This window comes from Bombina bombina, chromosome 4 (genome assembly GCF_027579735.1).
Source record: "Bombina bombina isolate aBomBom1 chromosome 4, aBomBom1.pri, whole genome shotgun sequence".
NCBI classification, from domain to species: domain Eukaryota; kingdom Metazoa; phylum Chordata; class Amphibia; order Anura; family Bombinatoridae; genus Bombina; species Bombina bombina.
This window is the reverse complement of record NC_069502.1, coordinates 140,307,941-140,328,803: the sequence shown is the minus strand read 5'-3', so window position 1 is coordinate 140,328,803 and position 20,863 is coordinate 140,307,941. Positions and strand designations below refer to the sequence as shown.

The 20,863-nt window shown below is 40.1% G+C and overlaps 1 protein-coding gene across 3 annotated transcripts in view; it reads right to left on the bottom strand.

Moving 5' to 3' along the window:
- The window catches only part of TTC32 (tetratricopeptide repeat domain 32), a 13,307-nt gene extending 11,730 nt beyond the window's left edge, over nucleotides 1–1,577 (bottom strand). The window contains exon 1 of one of the 3 annotated variants that reach the window (XM_053709651.1): nucleotides 1,457–1,577. The gene's annotated coding sequence lies outside the window, so the exon portion shown is untranslated. Of the gene's footprint in view, nucleotides 1–1,050; nucleotides 1,073–1,452 lie in introns of those variants that run through there. The other 2 variants (XM_053709652.1, XM_053709655.1) reach the window with 2 other exon arrangements.
- Nucleotides 1,578–20,863: the final 19,286 nt, after the last annotated feature.

Here is a 20,863-nt window from a genome sequence, read left to right as displayed (position 1 = left end):
AAACCCTGCTACTGTACCAGCAGTTTAATGTCCCTTTAAATATGTGAATACGAAGAAAATATGTATTACTTGCACATCTTATTACCAAAGACAACCTGAATATGCTGCATAATACTGTATCATAAATCACCAAACATAGGAACATAGACACCCTATCCCATGCATCCCCAGTCATGCCCATAATGACATGAAACCCACAAATGTGCTTTCATGATTCAGATAGAGAATACAACTTGCTTCTTTATTATCAAAATTGCTTTGTTCTCTTGTTATTCTTTGTTGAAGACATATCTAGATAGGTAGCATGTCTTGAGCTCTACATGACAGGAGTGTTGCCATCTAGTGCTCTTGCAAAGGACACATGCACACTCCTGAACTTACCTTCCTGGTTTTCAATGAAGGATAACAAGAAAATGATTTTTTTTTATAAAAGAAGCTAATTGGAAAGTTGTTTAAAATTGTATGTTCAGTATGAATCATGATAGTTTTTTTTATGTCCCTTTAATGCATGCCCTGCTATAGTGGGTGGAAGATTTGCCCATCAGAGAGCTCTAGGTGCAGTACTAAAATCAATAAAAGTAAAAGTCTAGGGTTTCAAAATGCCACATCACACAGGAGTGCTCCTGGTCTACTCCAACAAACTAACACTGTACTGTGGGTAACCAGAAAAAGGTCAACCTTACAGTAAGTACAAAGGCAGAAACAGAACTGAGAAGAGGTCAAGCAGAAGGGTTCATATGTGGGAGGGCCCCCAAAAGACCTTACAGAGTTTCTACTGACTGACTCTATGAAAGCAATAACCTCACCAGGTACTAAATAAAATACTGTAACACCCAGAAATTCTCACTCTGGCTCACAAAACATTACATAAATATAGTCAAGTCTGGGCATTCAGATAAACCTACAGTCTCAAACATACACAGATATACACATGAAGATTTACACTCACACGCACAGCTGCTGGCAGAATCAAAACCTGTGCACTCACACCCGCCTGTGGGTCACTGACAAACTCACATCAAGGAGCCAGAACCTTTCTCCCCTACTCACACTGGATTCTTCAGTCACACAAACAACATATCTGCAGGTTCACATACATCTAGGAAGTTCCCGTCACTCACACGCAGACTTACATATAGGCTGTCACATAAACACCTATGAGATGACACACTCAGTGTCACATACATACACACAACCCTATAAAATGTATCTCCTCACATGCCTGCTTATATAAATACATGCTGCAGCAGGTTTTGGCATCAAACAAAATCATACAGCTAAACACACATAAAAGGGAAAGCAGTAATCGGACAGAAAGATTTAAGCCCCCCCCCCCTCCCCAAATTACAGATGAGCAAATGGACTCGCCCAGTTTAAGAGGTTTCCGCGCAGCTTACACAAATATAAAGCAAGAATCACACTATGAAACATAGAAAACAAATAACCATCTACCTACTCTCACTATGGATCAATCCGATTCCTCGCGTGCACTGGAGGAGCGCGAGCTTTAGCCAGTTCTTCTACCGTACCATCCCCAGTGGGTCTCTCTCGTGCACTTCTTGACGTCATTACACGAGAACAGCTTGTCGAGTACGCGCAGTCACTCACAAACAATCACAAACTGCAGCTTCAGCCTGCGGGTCATGAAGTACAAATCTTCCTGAAGATCAGTTACGCCACTGCCAGATAAAGAAATGTGGAACTGAAATATGTATCTATGAAAATTGCAGTAACCTTGTTTTGAAAAACAGTTACTATACAGTTACTATAGCAATAGGACATACTTGAAACACTTTGCTGGTAAATTGTCATTTGAAATTAATAATTATTGTGGTGAAAACTGCAAATAAACTGCGATTAAACCAATATACACTGCTCAAAAAAATAAAGGGAACACTAAAATAACACATCCTAGATCTGAATGAATAAAATATTCTAATTAAATACTTTGTTCTTTACATAGTTGAATGTGCTGACAACAAAATCACACAAAAATTAAAAAATGGAAATCAAAATTTTCAACCCATGGAGGTCTGGATTTGGAGTCACACTCAAAATTAAAGTGGAAAAACACACTACAGGCAGATCCAACTTTGATGTAATGTCCTTAAAAACAAGTCAAAATGAGGCTCAGTAGTGTGTGTGGCCTCCACGTGCCTGTATGACCTCCCTACAACGCCTGTGCATGCTCCTGATGAGGTGGCGGATGGTCTCCTGAGGGATCTCCTCCCAGACCTGGACTAAAGCATCCACCAACTCCTGGACAGTCTGTGGTGCAAAGTGAAGTTGGTGGGTGGAGCGAGACATGATGTCCCAGATGTGCTCAATTGGATTCAGGTCTGGGGAACGGGAGGGCCAGTCCATAGCATCAATGCCTTCATCTTGCAGGAACTGCTGACACACTCCAGCCACATGAGGTCTAGCATTGTCTTGCATTAGGAGGAACCCAGGGCCAACCGCACCAGCATATGGTCTCACAAGGGGTCTGAGGATCTCATCTTGATACCTAATGGCAGTCAGGCTACCTCTGGCGAGCACATGGAGGGCTGTTCGGCCCCTCAAAGAAATGCCACCCCACACCATTACTGACCCACTGCCAAACTGGCCATGCTGGAGGATGTTGCAGGCAGCAGAACGTTCTCCACGGCGTCTCCAGACTGTCACGTCTGTCAAATGTGCTCAGTGTGCCCCTGCTTTCATCTGTGAAGAGCACAGGGCGCCAGTGGCGAATTTGCCAATCTTGGTGTTCTCTGGCAAATGTCAAACGTCCTGCACGGTGTTGGACTGTAAGCACAACCCCCACCTGTTGACGTTGGGTCCTCATACCACCCTCATGGAGTCTGTTTCTGACCATTTGAGCAGACACATGCACATTTGTGGCTTGCTGGAGGTCATTTTGCAGGGCTCTGGCAGTGCTCCTCCTGTTCCTCCTTGCACAAAGGCGGAGGTAGCGGTCCTGCTGCTGGGTTGTTGCCCTCTTACAGCCTCCTCCACGTCTCCTGATGTACTGGCCTGTCTCCTGGTAGCGCCTCCATGCTCTGGACACTACGCTGAAAGACACAGCAATCCTTCTTGCCACAGCTCGCACTGATGTGCCATCCTGGATGAGCTGCACTACCTGAGCCACTTGTGTGGGTTGTAGACTCCGTCTCATGCTACCACTAGAGTGCAAGCACCACCAGCATTCAAAAGTGACCATAACATCAGCCAGAAAGCACTGAGAAGTGGTCTGTGGTCACCACCTGCAGAACCACTCCTTTATTGGGGGTGTCTTGCTAATTGCCTATAATTTCCACCTGTTGTCTATCCCATTTGCACAACAGCATGTGAAATTGATTGTCACTCAGTGTTGCTTTCTAAGTGGACAGTTTGATTTCACAGAAGTGTGATTGACTTGGAGATACATTGTGTTGTTTAAGTGTTCCCTTTATTTTTTTGAGCAGTGTATTTGCTCCCCCTAGCTTATGTAGAAATGGAGGTTGGTTAAATGACAAGGGTGACTATATAGGAGATATCAATATCAGGGTTTAGATTTTCAGTCTTTAAATGGATATGAAACCCAAATGTTTTCTTTCATTTTTCAGACAGAGAATGCAATTTTAAGCAACTTTCTAATTTACTCCTATTATACATTTTTCGTCGTTCTCTTGTTATCTTTTTTTTTTTTTTTTTTTTTTTTTTTACAGGAATGTAAAGCTTAGGAATCGGTCCATTTTTGGTTCAGCACCCTGGGTAGTGCATGCTGATTGGTGGCTACATTTAGATTTACCCATGTGCTGAACCAAAAAATGGTCCGGCTCCTAAGCTTACATTCCCAATTTTTAAATAAAGATAATAAGAGAACTAATAAAAATTGATAATAGGAGCAAATTAGAAATTTACTTAAAGGAACATGAAACCCACAATTTTTCTTTCATGATTCAGATAGAGAATACAATTTTAAACAACATTCCAATTTACTTCTATTATTTAATTTGCTTCATTCTTTTAGATATTATTTGACGAAGAAATAGCAATGCACTTGAGTGAGCCAATCACACAAGGCATGTATGTGCAGCCACCAATCAGCAGCTACTGAGCCTATTTAGATATTCTTTTCAACAAAGGATATCAAGAGAATGAATTAAATTAGATAATGAAAGTAAATTGGAAAGTTTAAAATTGCATGATTTATCTGAATCATGAAAGAAAACAAATTGGGTTTCATATTCCTTTCAGACTTCTATCCTATTACCCTCATCGACCCTCTTTAGCTCATAGTTTGATTCATTCTGTCTGAAGAGATATTGATGATGCTGTCACTACAAAGGCCTATACATGTGTTTTAGAAGGGACACATTGGCAATTAATCTTTAACTCGCCCCAATTATTTATAAACATTACTGTGCATAATCGCTATAATCTAAGCGTTGGTTTGACAGGCTGAGTGTTATTACCTAGCCCCTATATCCACATATGACTCTCCACTATTATTCGGCGTAGCCGTCAACCGTTAGTTAAATACTACTGTTAGATACACATTAGCTAGGTTAGAGTTTTTTAAAATACATAACTATTGCGGGACCCCATTGTCCCACACAACCCCCCTGACACGTTTCGCCTGTTTAGGCTTTATCAAAGGCCGCCTTTGTGTGGGGGCGAGTTAAAGATTTGACTATAGAATTACCTACTATAGATACATATATATATATATTTTAGCCCTAAATAAATACTCAGATCAACAAACTGTGTATAAAAGAGGTCGATAAATTCGATCAAAGTTATTATTTATAATCCAAACAGTGGAATCATAAGAGTCCAAAGCACTCAATCACATTTGCTTACTGAAATACATATATCTGTATATACATTTTTTACTTTAGGATGAAAGAAAAACGAATGATGCGTGTATGAATTGAGTGCATGACATGTCAGATGTAACAAACTATATTGCAAGCACAACTATAACAAATTAGCCATTAACGGCTATGATATAAAGGAAGGAACAATGTTCATATCGCAAGAATAGTATTGATTAACTTGTGGATACAAGAACAAAGCATTTAGCAATACATATTGCCTGTCAAAATCAATGTTCAGAATTGATGACATTGCATAATAGGATTTATACACAGTGATAACAGCTATCGATACTGTTGCGCATACTCAATGAGCGCATAGTAAATTCAACCGCATTTGTTACAGTGGCTTAAAATCTAAGTAATAGTAGCAAATACCGGAGGCATGAGCGTATATAAAACACAAGCAATTATATGCTAGGATAAAATATACAGGAGCTCGTGACAACCAACGATAATTGTAACTACTTGGTGTAGAACTAAAGGTTAATAAACAATAATGAGTGGTAACAATTATATAAAAATTGAACGGTGCGCATACCTAATGAGCGCATAGTAAATTTAGCCGCATATGTTACAAGTGGTTAAAAATTTAAGTAATGGTAACATATACCGGAGGCATGAGCGTATATAAATCACAAGCAATTATATGCTAGAGTAAAATATACAGGAGCTCGTGACAACCAACGATAATTGTGACCACTTGGTGCAGGACTACAGGTTACTAAACAATATCAGTAATAAGTGTACATATTTAATGAAGCAATAATGACCCCAGGTTGAATACAAGCTTTATTTATACATGACAGACACATTCACTGTAGGAAGTATATTCAGTAATTGGTCAATGGTACATTTTTTCAGTAAGAAAATACTTATGAGTGTAAGCACACCACACAGTGTTTGGTATTAAGTGGCGTTGGCTAGAATTATTATGATAAGAGTACATATATCCACTTAGTAGTACCAGTGCCCTTGAGGCCAAGAAATTTAAATATTTCAATTTGACTCTCCAGGTAAAGTGTGATTAATGTAACAATAAATTATTAGTAGTACAATACAATCACACTTACCACGGTACAGAACAACCCAGATTAATAGTACCAGTTATATAGTGAGACTAGATAATAAATAATGGTTACAAGGCCATACTGATCAACAATAGATCTCACATGATATAGCTACCAAGGTTAGAGGAACAATTTTAAATGTGTGTGTTCACCCATGTTTTAATTAAACAATAAAAGTTAAATTTTAAATTCTTTTTTTGCCTCTACTCAAAAAGTCTGGGCATAGAGTGCTATTAGAGCATTATTCTTTCAGGGATCTTCAATCCCAATTGTTTGCTAAATTCATGTAAATTAATGCTAGCACCACTTCTCACATGAATGAATATGCAGAGATACTGACACAAAAAGTATCCAGAAAAATTTAAATAGGTGAGAAGTTTGCCTCAATAGTGCCCTTGTTATTTTGTGTGGGCCTTCTAGAGTATATTTACAATATATTCTGTGTATCATTCAATAAAACATAGACATTATTTTAGGTAAACAATAATATTTCTTTCCAATGGCATGGAGAGTCAACAAATACATTCTAATTAGTAGTGGAAATTCAACTCCTGGCCACCAGGAGGTGGCAAAGAACACCCCAGCAGAGCTGTTAAGTATCACTCCCACTTCCCATAAACCCCCATTCATTCTTAGCCTTGTACATCTGGGGGATGTGCGAAGTTGGTGTCTGAAGAAACTAAAGTATTTAATCCTTTAATGGGTACTTTTCCCTGCAAGCAAGGATTGGGGCAATGCTGTGTCCATGTAATCTTCTTTAGTAAGACTAATGGTGGCTATTAGCTGTTGGAGGTCAGTGAGGTAGCCCTTACTTTAACTCCAACAATGTATGCTAACCCCTATATAGAAAACCAGGGTTGGTTACTCTGCTTTTCTTGTATCTTCAGGTCCCTGTCAGTGGTCGGATGAGGCTCACAGACCTGGAGCTGCTGTTACTGCTCCACAGCAGAAGACCTGGAGGGATCCGCTGTTTTGGGATATTTTGCGTCTGAGCAGCTATCTGGTTTTCTGCCAGGGACAGGGATTTTGCCGCTTACATTGCCAGGCGATTCTACAGATAGCCCAAGCTATATGTGTGGGGACCAGGTGTCAGGGCGACATTATTATTCCCACCTATCCCTGCATGGTCTGTTGCTACAGACTTTGTGGTCCTTCTAATTGTAGGGGCTCAGAATTTCTTGGGTTTGTTTCTTATACCCTCTTTTACTACAAGGGAGTATATTTTAAGTGATCGGAATGTTTATGGCACAGTTATTTTGAGCTCCTGATAGTTACACTGGTTATGGCAATTTGTGCTCAGGCCTTTATGCCTGTTTTTCCCCTCCCTCTGCTAATCCCGATCGCAGCAGTGTGATCGCTATAAACACATAACAACTAGTGTACTCCACTAATCCTCTAAGGGGGTGTTTGTGTAAATAAACCTATTTTTCACTTTTATGCTCATGTTTTTAGACTAGCTTTAGTCTTGGAGAACCTCCATTGTTGGCAGATGCAATAACGCTGATATCTGATTCATACAGTGAGAGCTCTGCCGACTTGTCAGCCAGATGTGTGCTGCTTCATAACCCCTTTTAACGGTGATCGCATTGAGCGCCTTTACTTTGTCTCTATGCCCCTTCTCCTTCTCTTTTGAATTGCGGTGCAGGTTAGTTGTTTGGGGTCTCCTAACATTTGTAGGAGGTAGATGAGTTTTAGAAGGCTGCTGTGACACGTCTGTTGTGCTTGCACTTTTATATTTCTAGAAGTGTTATGGAAAATAGTGTGTTATCTTAGTATTTGCCGCCATCTGGTGGCAGTTCATTGTAAAGCCTGAGCTATCCTAATACTCTTGAAAGATCTATCAGCCCTGGTATATGATTAGGCAATCCAAGCAGCCTTACTCTGTGAATCAGCATAAAGGGTCTGCCCCTGATCCAGTCTTGGATCAGTTGGGGCAGGCTTCTTTCTTTCAACAGGCTTGGAGGGCTGTGGATTAGGCCTCCCAGGGAAACAGGATAGGATTCAAATCTTGTCCTTCCCGAGGCAGATTTCTCCGATCAAGTTTGTCTACAAGTAAGACAAAGAGAAAAGATTTCTTATCCTGTGTCAAGTTTTTCACTTCTCTGAAGTGATTGTCCCAATTCCTCTTGGCGGAACAGGGTCAATGATTCTATTCCAACCCATTCATAGTTCTCTAGACAGAAGGAACATTTCAACTCATAGATCTGAAGTGTCTCAAGTAATTTTTCACGGTTCCGTCCTGCAAATGGTCCGGTTTATCAGAAGACTATTCTCCTTTTAGTTCAGGAGGGTCATTTCCTGACTACCATCGACCTGAAGGTTGTGTTTCTTCATGTTCCTATTCTGGGGACATTTCCTTTTCTCCGGCTTGCCTTTTTGGATAAGCTCTTCTCTTTATGGAGGTTTTAGGGGCTTTTCTGGCAGTGGCCAGGTCTCAAGGGACTGAAGTGGTACCTTACCTGGGCAATATTTTGGTTCAGGCGCCATCTGTTCATTTGGCTAGATCCCTTACGGATTTTCTGTTGTGATCTCTTTTGGGTGGTATGTGTCTCTGGAAGAGAGTTCCTTGGTGCCACATACCAAGGTATGATTTTTGGGGACAATCATAGACTCGATCTCCATGTAGATTTTCTGACAGAGGTCAGAAAATTCAATCTTCTTGTTGCCTGTCTTTCTCTTCAGTCCTCTGTCCGTCCCTCATTAGCACTGTGTATGGCAGTCATTGGGCTAATGGTGGCTTCCATGGACATTATTTCTTTTGCTTATTTCCATCTACAGTTAGGCATGCTCAGACAATGGAACAGAGACCTTTCGGACCTCTATCAGAGGATAATCTTAGACATCCGGATGAGAGATTCCCTGTCCAGGTGGCTTTCTCAGGCCCATCTGTCCCAGGGCACATGCTTCCTGAGTCCATCTTGGGAAATTGTGACTACGGACGCAGCCTTTTGGGCTGGGGAGCAGTGTGGGTTTCCATTAAGAGCTCAGGGATTTTTGACTCAGAAGGAGTCTGTCCTTCCTATAAATATCCTAGAGTTGAGAGCATTCTTCAATGCTCTAAATAACTTGTACTCAACTGAGTTGGTCCGATTTATCATATTTCAATTGGTCAACTTTTCTTCAATGGCTTATATCATCCACCAGGGAGAAACACGGAGTTCCTTAGCAATGAAGGAGGTGACTCGCATTCTTCAGTGGGCGGAGTCTCACAATTGTCACTTTTCTGCGATCCACATCCCAGTGGTGGACATCTGGGAAGCGGATGATGTTGCCTAGTGGTTTAATTTGTGGCTTGAAACTCAAGGGTTGTTGGTTTGTATCCAGCTGCTGGCGCTGGATGTCCCTTTAGATCAGAAAATATTCTCCATGCTCATCCTCAGGTGGGGAATTTCGGAGTTGGATCTTAGGGAGTCTCGTCTACATGCCATACTTCCAAGATACGGTTCGAGATCAAGGGATCCGCAAGCGGTTCTAGTGGACGCTCTGGCGGATCCATGGGACTTCGGTTTAATCTACCTGTTTCCTTGGGTGATAGCTTTATCTGTATCAAACAGGATCAGGCCTCTGTGATTCTAATTGATCCAGTTTGGCCTTGCAGACTTGGTTTGCGGACCTAGTTAAAAGGTTGTCATTTTTCCAGTGAAACTTGCCTCTGAGTAAGGGCCTTCTACTTTAGAATCCTTCCTTCCTCCAAACCTAGATTCTCTGAGGCTGACTGCTTGGAGATTGAATGCCTAGTCTTGGCTAGACATGTTTTTTTCTGATAAACATGTTTTCTGGTAAACATTAGGGCCAGAAGTCCACTTCTCCTACTCTTTCTTTCTGGTTGAGGAGTGTGATTTTGTTCGCTTATGGCACAGCTGGACAACAGCCTCCTGAGGGTATTATGGCTCATTCCTCAAGGGCTGTCTCTTCTTCCTGGGCCTTTAAAAATGAGGCTTCTATGGAACAGGTCTGCAGGGCAACCACTTGATCCTCGTTGCATATTTGTTCCAAAAAATTTGATGTCTTCTGTCTCAACTGGGGCTTCTTTTGGGAGGAAAGTTTTTCAAGCGGTGGTGCCTTCTGTTTTGGTCTATCTGTCTTGTTCTCCCTCCCTTCCATTCTCTGTCCTCTAGCTTAGGTATTGGTTCCCACTAGTAATTAGAATGGATTTGTGGACTCTCCATGCCACTGGAAAGAAAACAAAATGTATGCTTACCTGATAAATTCTTTTCTTTGCTGCCATGGAGACTCCACGACCAGTCCTTATTTTTAACTTTTTAGCGGCTTTTTGATGTTTTTCTAAACCTCAGGCACCTCTATACCTTTGTGTCCTCTTCTCTTTCCATATTCCTTCGGCTGAATGACTGGGGGTTTATGTTAAGTGGAAGTGATACTTAACAGCTCTGCTGGGGTGTTCTTTGCCTCCTCCTGGTGGCCAGGAGTTGAATTCCCACTAGAAATTAGAATGTATTTGTGGACTCTTCATGCCAGGAAAGAAAATACTTTATCAGGTAAGCATACATTTTGTTTTGTTTTTTCATTTCAATTGGCAACTATTAGGCTAAATGCAGTGTGAAATTTCCAGTCCGGAGCTCAGCATATCTACAATATAATTTGATTTTAAAGGGACAGTAAAATCCAAATTAAACTTTAATGATTCAGATAGGGCATGCAATTTGAAACAACTTTCCAATTTACTTTTATCATCAAATTTGCTTTGTTCTCTTGGTATTCTTAGTTGAAAGCTTAAACCTAGGTAAGCCCATATGCAAATTGCTTAGCCCTTGAAGGCCGCCTCATATCTGAATGCAATTGACAGTTTTTCACAGCTAGAGGGTATTAGTTCATGTGTGCCGTGTAGAAAATGTGCTCACGACCGTGGAGTTATTAAAGAGTCATCACTAATTGCCTGAAATGCAAGTCTATCAAAAGATCTGAGATAAGGAGGCTGTCTGCAGAAGCTTAGACACAAGGTAAAAAGTATATTAATATAACAGTGTTGGTTATGCAAACCTGGGGAATGGTAAATAAAGAGATTATCTTTTTAAATAGTATTTTTTTTTTGTTTACTGTCCCTTTAATATGAGGGTTTTATGGCTGTTGCTAATTGGCAGCTTGGCATCACTATTATTTTAGGGTCTTGCATCTTGATGTATATTTCTACATTAGACAAGGATCTAGGTGCTATAAATATAATCTGGTGATTTTGTTGGAAAAGCCTTAAATCTGTATTTGTGTTTACATAAGCAAGTTAGATTTTGTAGGATCCGAGTTTGTTTGTATAAAACAAACAGACCTTGGACTCTAGTTATGAAGGTCTGGCGGACCTGATCCGACACTGCGGATCAGGTCCGCCAGACCTTGCTGAATACGGCGAGAAATACGCTCGCCGTATTCAGCATTGCACCAGCAGCTCACAAGAGCTGCTGGTGCAATGCCGCCCCCTGCAGACTCGCGGCCAATAGGCCGCCAGCACGGGGGTGTCAATCAACCCGATCGTACTAGATCGGGTTGTATTGTGGCGATGTCTGTCCGCTTGCTCAGAGCAGGCGGACAGGTTATGGAGCAGCGGTCTTTGTGACCGCTGCTTCATAACTGCTGTTTCTGGCGAGCCTGCTCCATATGGAGCTTGATACATATGCCCCCTTGTCTCAGTCTCCCTGTCTATGCTGTATATGTAGCATATCTAGACTTTGGAAAAGCATTTGACATTGTCCCACACAACAAACTTACTCACAAAATATATTGCCTTGGGGTAGATGCTAAGATTGTTAAGTGGGTAGAATACTGGCTTAAAGGGACAATCTACACCATCATTTTTATTGTTTTAAGAGATAGATAAATCCCTTTATTACCCATTTCCTAGTCTTGCATAACCAACACAGTTAAATAAATACACTTTTTACCTCTGTGATTATCTTGTATCTAAGCCTCTGCAAACTGCCTTGAAGAACATTGAGAACTAAATTCAAACTCCATGGCGGAGCAATAGGTTTAAACACAGGCTTGATTCTGATTAAAGCCTGAACGTCTGGGACATCTGCCAGACGCTTGTGAAGTAAAATTGACAAAGCAGAAATCTGTCCCTTTAAGGAACTAGCTGATAATCCCTTCTCCAATCCTTCTTGGAGAAAGGACAAAATCTTAGGAATCCTAACCTTACTCCATGAGTAGCCCTTGGATTCGCACCAATAAAGATATTAACGACATATCTTATGGTAAATCTTTCTAGTGACAGGCTTGCGAGCCTGAATCAGAGTTAGACATGTGCGGTTCGTTTCGGATTTATTCGGAAATTCGGAAAATTCGGTAAATTCGGAGATTCGGATCGATTCGGATTTCCGAATTAAAATACTTCCGAATCTACCGAATTAATCCGAAATAGCTGCCGTATCTCCGAATAAATCTGAATTAGCTCGGTAAAATTCGGCATTTCCCCATAGGAAACAATGGGAGTTTCGGCTGAAAAAAAACTAACACCGCAGCCCCATTGTTTCCTATGGGGAAACACTAAGTCTGCACCTAACACCCTAACATGTACCCCGAGTCTCTAAACACCCCTAATCTAACACTTATTAACCCCTAATCTGCCGCCCCCGCTATCGCTGACACCTGCATTATTTTATTAACCCCTAATCTGCCGACCGAATATCGCCGCCACCTACATTATAGCTATTAACCCCTAATCTGCTGTCCCTAACACCGCCGACCCCTACATTATAGTTATTAACCCCTAATCTGCCCCCCCCAACGTCGCCGCAATCTAACTACAAGTATTAACCCCTAATCTGCCGACCCGATATCGCCGCCGCCTACATTATAGCTATTAACCCCTAATCTGGTGTCCCTAACACCGCCGACCCCTACATTATAGTTATTAACCCCTAATCTGCCCCCCCAACGTCGCCGCAATCTAACTACAAGTATTAACCCCTAATCTTCCGACCCGATATCGCCGCCGCCTACATTATAGCTATTAACCCCTAATCTGGTGTCCCTAACACCGCCGACCCCTACATTATAGTTATTAACCCCTAATCTGCCCCCCCCAACGTCGCCACAATCTAACTACAAGTATTAACCCCTAATCTGCCGACCCGATATCGCCGCCGCCTACATTATAGCTATTAACCCCTAATCTGGTGTCCCTAACACCGCCGACCCCTACATTATAGTTATTAACCCCTAATCTGCCCCCCCAACGTCGCCGCAATCTAACTACAAGTATTAACCCCTAATCTGCCGACCGCAAATCGCCGCCACTATAATAAATGTATTAACCCCTAAACCGCCGCACTCCCGCCTTGCAAACACTATAATACATTTTATTAACCCCTAATCTGCCCTCCCTAACATCGCCGCCACCTACCTACAATTATTAACCCCTAATCTCCCGCCCCCAACGTCGCCGCTACTATAATAAGGTTATTAACCCCTAAACCTAAGTCTAACCCTAACACTAACACCCCCTAACTTAAATATAATTTAAATAAAACGAAATAAGTTTACTATAGTTAAATAAATGAATCCTATTTAAAACTAAAGACTTACCTGTAAAATAAACCCTAAGATAGCTGCAATATAACTAATAGTTATATTGTAGCTATTTTAGGATTTATTTTTATTTTACAGGCAACTTTGTATTTATTTTAACTAGGTACAATAGTTATTAAATAGTTAATAACTATTTAATAACTACCTAGCTAAAATAAATACAAATTTACCTGTAAAATAAATCCTAACCTAAGTTACAATTACACCTAACACTACACTATCATTTAATTAATTAAATAAATGAATCATATTTAAAACTAAATACTTACCTGTAAAATAAACCCTAATATAGCTGCAATATAACTAATAGTTACATTGTAGCTATTTTAGCATTTATATTTATTTTACAGGCAACTTTGTATTTATTTTAACTAGGTACAATAGCTATTAAATAGTTATTGACTAATTAATAGCTACCTAGTTAAAATAATTACAAAATTACCTGTAAAATAAATCCTAACCTAAGTTACAATTAAACCTAACACTACACTATCATTAAATAAATTAACTACAAGTACCTACAATTATCTACAATTAAATAAACTAAAGTACAAAAACCCCCCACTAAATTACAAAAAAAAAACCACTAAATTACAAAAAATAAAAAAATATTACAAGAATTTTAAACTAATTACACCTAATCTAAGCCCCCTAATAAAATAACAAAGCCCCCCAAAATAAAAAAAATGCCCTACCCTATACTAAATTACAAAATTTAACAGCTCTATTACCTTACCAGCCCTGAACAGGGCCCTTTGCGGGGCATGCCCCAAAGAAAACAGCTCTTTTGCCTGTAAAAAAAAAACCACAATCCCCCCCCCCCACATTACAACCCACCACCCACATACCCCTACTCTAACCCAAACCCCCCTTAAATAAACCTAACACTACCCCCCTGAAGATCTCCCTACCTTGAGTCGTGTTCACCCAGCCGGGCCGAAGTCTTCATCCGATGGGGCAGAAGAGGACATCCAGACCGGCAGAAGTCTTCATCCAAGCGGGGCAAGAAGAGGTCTTCCATCCATCATACAAGTACCAAAATACAAACAAACACTAAATTACCAAAAATAATAAAATATTACAATAATTTTAAACAAATTACACCTAATCTAAGCCCCCTACTAGCTATTAATATAGCTACAATATAACTAATAGTTACATTGTGGCTATTTTAGGATTTATATTTATTTTACAGGCAACTTTGTATTTATTTTAACTAGGTACAATAGTTATTAAATAGTTAATAACTATTTAATAACTACCTAGCTAAAATAAATACAAATTTACCTGTAAAATAAATCCTAACCTAAGTTACAATTACACCTAACACTGCACTGTCATTAAATTAACTAAATAAATGAATCCTATATAAAACTAAAGACTTACCTGTAAAATAAACCCTAATATAGCTACAATATAACTAATAGTTACATTGTAGCTATTTTAGCATTTGTATTTATTTTACAGGCAACTTTGTATTTATTTTAACTAGGTACAATAGCTATTAAATAGATATTTACTGTTTAATAGCTACCTAGTTAAAATAATTACAAAATTACCTGTAAAATAAATCCTAACCTAAGTTACAATTAAACCTAACACTACACTATCATTAAATAAATTAACTACAAGTACCTACAATTAAATACAATGAAATAAACTAAACTAAAGTACAAAAAACCAAACACTAAATTACAAAAAATAAAAAAATAAAAAAATTACAAGAATTTTAAACTAATTACACCTAATCTAAGCCCCCTAATAAAATAACAAAGCCCCCCAAAATAAAAAAATGCCCTACCCTATACTAAATTACAAAAGTAATCAGCTCTATTACCTTACCAGACCTTAAAAGGGCCTTTTGCGGGGGCATGCCCCAAAGAAAACAGCTCTTTTGCCTGTAAAAAAAACACAATACCCCCCCCCACATTACAACCCACCACCCACATACCCCTACTCTAACCCAAACCCCCCTTAAATAAACCTAACACTACCCCCCTGAAGATCTCTCTACCTTGTCTTCACCCAGCGGGCCGAAGTCTTCATCCGATAGGGCAGAAGAGGACATCCAGACCGGCAGAAGTCTTCATCCAAGCGGGGCAAGAAGAGGTCTTCCATCCATCAGAAGTCTTGATCCAGGCGGCATCTTCTCTGTTCATCCATCCGGAGCGGCAGCATCCTGAAGACATCCCACGCAGAGCATCCTCTTCTTTCTTGATCCGACGACTAAGTGACTGTACCTTTAAGTGACGTCATCCAAGATGGCGTCCCTTGAATTCCGATTGGCTGATAGGATTCTATCAGCCAATCGGAATTAAGGTAGGAAAAATCTGATTGGCTGATTCAATCAGCCAATCAGATTCAAGTTCAATCCGATTGGCTGATCCAATCAGCCAATCAGATTGACCTCACATTCTATTGGCTGTTCCGATCAGCCAATAGAATGCGAGGTCAATCTGATTCGCTAATTCGATCAGCCAATCAGATTGAACTTGAATCTGATTGGCTGATTGAATCAGCCAATCAGATTTTTTCTACCTTAATTCCGATTGGCTGATAGAATCCTATCAGCCAATCGGAATTCATGGGACGCCATCTTGGATGACGTCACTTAAAGGTACAGTCACTTAGTCGTCGGATCAAGAAAGAAGAGGATGCTCTGCGTGGGATGTCTTCAGGATGCTGCCGCTCCGCTCCGGATGGATGAACAGAGAAGATGCCGCCTGGATCAAGACTTCTGATGGATGGAAGACCTCTTCTTGCCCCGCTTGGATGAAGACTTCTGCCGGTCTGGATGTCCTCTTCTGCCCGATCGGATGAAGACTTCGGCCCGCTGGGTGAAGACACGGTAGGGAGATCTCCAGGGGGGTAGTGTTAGGTTTATTTAAGGGGGGTTTGGGTTAGAGTAGGGGTATGTAGGTGGTGGGTTGTAATGTGGGGGGGGGGGTATTGTGGTTTTTTTTACAGGCAAAAGAGCTGTTTTCTATGGGGCATGCCCCCGCAAAAGGCCATTTTAAGGGCTGGTAAGGTAATAGAGCTGATTACTTTTGTAATTTAGTATAGGGTAGGGCATTTTTTTATTTTGGGGGGCTTTGTTATTTTATTAGGGGGCTTAGATTAGGTGTAATTAGTTTAAAATTCTTGTAATTTGTTTTATTTTTTATAATTTAGTGTTTGTTTTTTTGTACTTTAGTTTAGTTTATTTCATTGTATTTAATTGTAGGTACTTGTAGTTTAATTTATTTAATAATAGTGTAGTGTTAGGTTTAATTGTAACTAAGGTTAGGATTTATTTTACAGGTAATTTTGTAATTATTTTAACTAGGTAGCTATTAAACAGTAAATATCTATTTAATAGCTATTGAACCTAGTTAAAATAAATACAAAGTTGCCTGTACAATAAATATAAATGCTAAAATAGCTACAATGTAACTATTAGTTATATTGTAGCTATATTAGGGTTTATTTTACAGGTAAGTCTTTAGTTTTATATAGGATTCATTTATTTAGTTAATTTAATGACAGTGTAGTGTTAGGTGTAATTGTAACTTAGGTTAGGATTTATTTTACAGATAAATTTGTATTTATTTTAGCTAGGTAGTTATTAAATAGTTATTAACTATTTAATAGCTATTGTACCTAGTTAAAATAAATGCAAAGTTGCCTGTAAAATAAATATAAATCCTAAAATAGCTACAATGTAACTATTAGTTATATTGTAGCTATATTAATAGCTAGTAGGGGGCTTAGATTAGGTGTAATTAGTTTAAAATTATTGTAATATTTTATTATTTTTGGTAATTTAGTGTTTGTTTGTACTTTTCTGATGGATGGAAGACCTCTTCTTGCCCCGCTTGGATGAAGACTTCTGCTGGTCTGGATGTCCTCTTCTGCCCCATCGGATGAAGACTTCGGCCCGGCTTGGTGAACACGACTCAAGGTAGGGAGATCTTCAGGGGGGTAGTGTTAGGTTTATTTAAGGGGGGTTTGGGTTAGAGTAGGGGTATGTGGGTGTTGGGTTGTAATGTGGGGGGGTATTGTGTTTTTTTTTTACAGGCAAAAGAGCTGTTTTCTTTGGGGCATGCCCCCGCAAAAGGCCCTTCTAAGGGCTGGTAAGGTAATAGAGCTGTTAACTTTTGTAATTTAGTATAGGGTAGGGCATTTTTTTTTATTTTGGGGGGCTTTGTTATTTTATTAGGGGGCTTAGATTAGGTGTAATTAGTTTAAAATTCTTGTAATATTTTTTTATTTTTTGTAATTTAGTGTTTTGTTTTTTTTGTAATTTAGTGGGGGGGTTTTGTACTTTAGTTTATTTAATTGTAGATAATTGTAGGTACTTGTAGTTAATTTATTTAATGATAGTGTAGTGTTTAATTGTAACTTAGGTTAGGATTTATTTTACAGGTAATTTTGTAATTATTTTAACTAGGTAGCTATTAATTAGTCAATAACTATTTAATAGCTATTGTACCTAGTTAAAATAAATACAAAGTTGCCTGTAAAATAAATATAAATGCTAAAATAGCTACAATGTAACTATTAGTTATATTGCAGCTATATTAGGGTTTATTTTACAGGTAAGTATTTAGTTTTAAATATGATTCAGTTATTTAATTAATTTAATGATAGTGTAGCGTTAGGTGTAATTGTAACTTAGGTTATGATTTATTTTACAGGTAAATTTGTATTTATTTTAGCTAGGTAGTTATTAAATAGTTATTAACTATTTAATAACTATTGTACCTAGTTAAAATAAATACAAAGTTGCCTGTAAAATAAAAATAAATCCTAAAATAGCTACAATGTAACTATTAGTTATATTGCAGCTATCTTAGGGTTTATTTTACAGGTAAGTCTTTAGTTTTAAATAGGATTCATTTATTTAACTATAGTAAACTTATTTCGTTTTATTTAAATTATATTTAAGTTAGGGGGTGTTAGTGTTAGGGTTAGACTTAGGTTTAGGGGTTAATAACCTTATTATAGTAGCGGCGACGTTGGGGACGGGAGATTAGGGGTTAATAATTGTAGGTAGGTGGCGGCGATGTTAGGGAGGGCAGATTAGGGGTTAATAAAATGTATTATAGTGTTTGCGAGGCGGGAGTGTGGCGGTTTAGGGGTTAATACATTTATTATAGTGGCGGCGATTTGCGGTCGGCAGATTAGGGGTTAATACTTGTAGTTAGATTGCTGCGACGTTGGGGGGGGCAGATTAGGGGTTAATAACTATAATGTAGGAGTCGGCGGTGTTAGGGTCACCAGATTAGGGGTTAATAGCTATAATGTAGGCGGCGATATCGGGTCGGCAGATTAGGGGTTAATACTTGTAGTTAGATTGCAGCGACGTTGGGGGGGCAGATTAGGGGTTAATAACTATAATGTAGGGGTCGGCGGTGTTAGGGACAGTAGATTAGGGGTTAATAGCTATAATGTAGGCGGCGGCGATATCGGGTCGGCAGATTAGGGGTTAATACTTGTAGTTAGATTGCGGCGACGTTGGGGGGGCAGATTAGGGGTTAATAACTATAATGTAGGAGTCGGCGGTGTTAGGGACACCAGATTAGGGGTTAATAGCTATAATGTAGGCGGCGGCGATATTGGGTCGGCAGATTAGGGGTTAATACTTGTAGTTAGATTGCGGCGACGTTGGGGGGGCAGATTAGGGGTTAATAACTATAATGTAGGGGTCGGCGGTGTTAGGGACAGCAGATTAGGGGTTAATAGCTATAATGTAGGCGGCGATATCGGGTCGGCAGATTAGGGGTTAATACTTGTAGTTAGATTGCGGCGACGTTGGGGGGGGCAGATTAGGGGTTAATAACTATAACGTAGGGGTCGGCGGTGTTTGGGACAGCAGATTAGGGGTTAATATCTATAATGTAGGTTGCGGCGATATCCGATCGGCAGATTAGGGGTTAAATAATGTTATTATAGGGTTTGCGATGTGGGGGGGCCTTGGTTTAGTGGTTCATAGGTAGTTTATGGGTGTTAGTGACTTAGTGTACTAAAACATACCGAATTTTGGAACCGAATAGAACCGAATTCAGCCGAATCCGAATAAATCCGAAACAAATTTATTCGGATCCGAATAAATCCGAAACGAATTTATTCAAATTTTGCCGAATCCGATCCGAAATTTGAAAAGTTCGAATCGATCCGAACCGAAAACGAACCGAATTTTTTAGCCGTGCACATGTCTAGAGTATCAATGACCGACTCAGAGAATCCCCGCTTAGATAAAATCAAGCGTTCAATCTCCAGGCAGTCAGCTGCAAAGAAGTTAGATTTGGATGTTGGAACGGACCTTTAATGAGAAGGTCCTGTCTCAATGGCAGTTTCCACGGTGGCTGAGACGACATGTCCACTAGATCTGCATACCAGGTCCTGCGTGGCCATGCAGGCGCAATTAGAATTACTGAAGCCCTCTCCTGTTTGATTCTTGCAATCACACAAGGCAGGAGAGGAAATGGTGGAAACACAAGCCAGGTTGAACGACCAAGGTACTGCTAGAGCATCTATCAGTACCGCCTGGAGATCCCTTAACCTGGACCCGTAATGTGGAAGTTTGACATTCTGTCGAGATGCCATCAGATCCAATTCCGGTGTGCCCCATTGATGAATCAAAGTTGCAAACACCTCCGGATGGAGTTCCCACCCCCCGGATGAAAAGTCTGACGACTTAGAAAATCCGCTTCCCAGTTCTCTACTCCTGGGATATAGATCGCTGATAGATGGCAAGAGTGAGTCTCCGCCCATCGGATTTTCTTTGATACCTCTATCATCGCTAGAGAACTCCTTGTTCCCCCCGATGATTGATATATGCCACAGTTGTGATATTGTCCGACTGGAATCTTATGAATTTGGCCAAAGCCAACTGAGGCCACGCCTGAAGTGCGTTGAATTTTGCTCTCAGTTCCAGAATATTGATTGGCAGTTGAGACTCCACCTGAGTCCACACACCCTGAGCCTTCAGGGAATCCCAGACTGCACCCCAGCCCAGGAGGCTGACGTCCGTCATCACTATTACCCAAGATGGCCTGCGGAAGCACATCTCCTGGGACAGATAATCTTGTGACAACCACCACAGAAGAGAGTCTCTGGTCTCTTGATCCAGATTTATCTGAGGAGATAAATTCGCATAATCCCCATTCCACTGTCTGAGCATGCACAGCTGCAGTGGCCTGAGATGAAAGTGAGCAAACGGATGATGTCCATTGCCGCTACCATTAATCCAATGACTTCCATACACTGAGCCACTGATGGCTGAGGAATGGACTGAAGTGCTCGGCAAGTATTTAGGATTTTTGATTTTCTCACCTCCGTACCAAGTCTATCAGAGTTCCCAAGAATGAAACTCTTGTTTGTGGCACTAGTGAACTCTTTTTTACATTCACTTTCCAACCGTGAGTTCTTAGA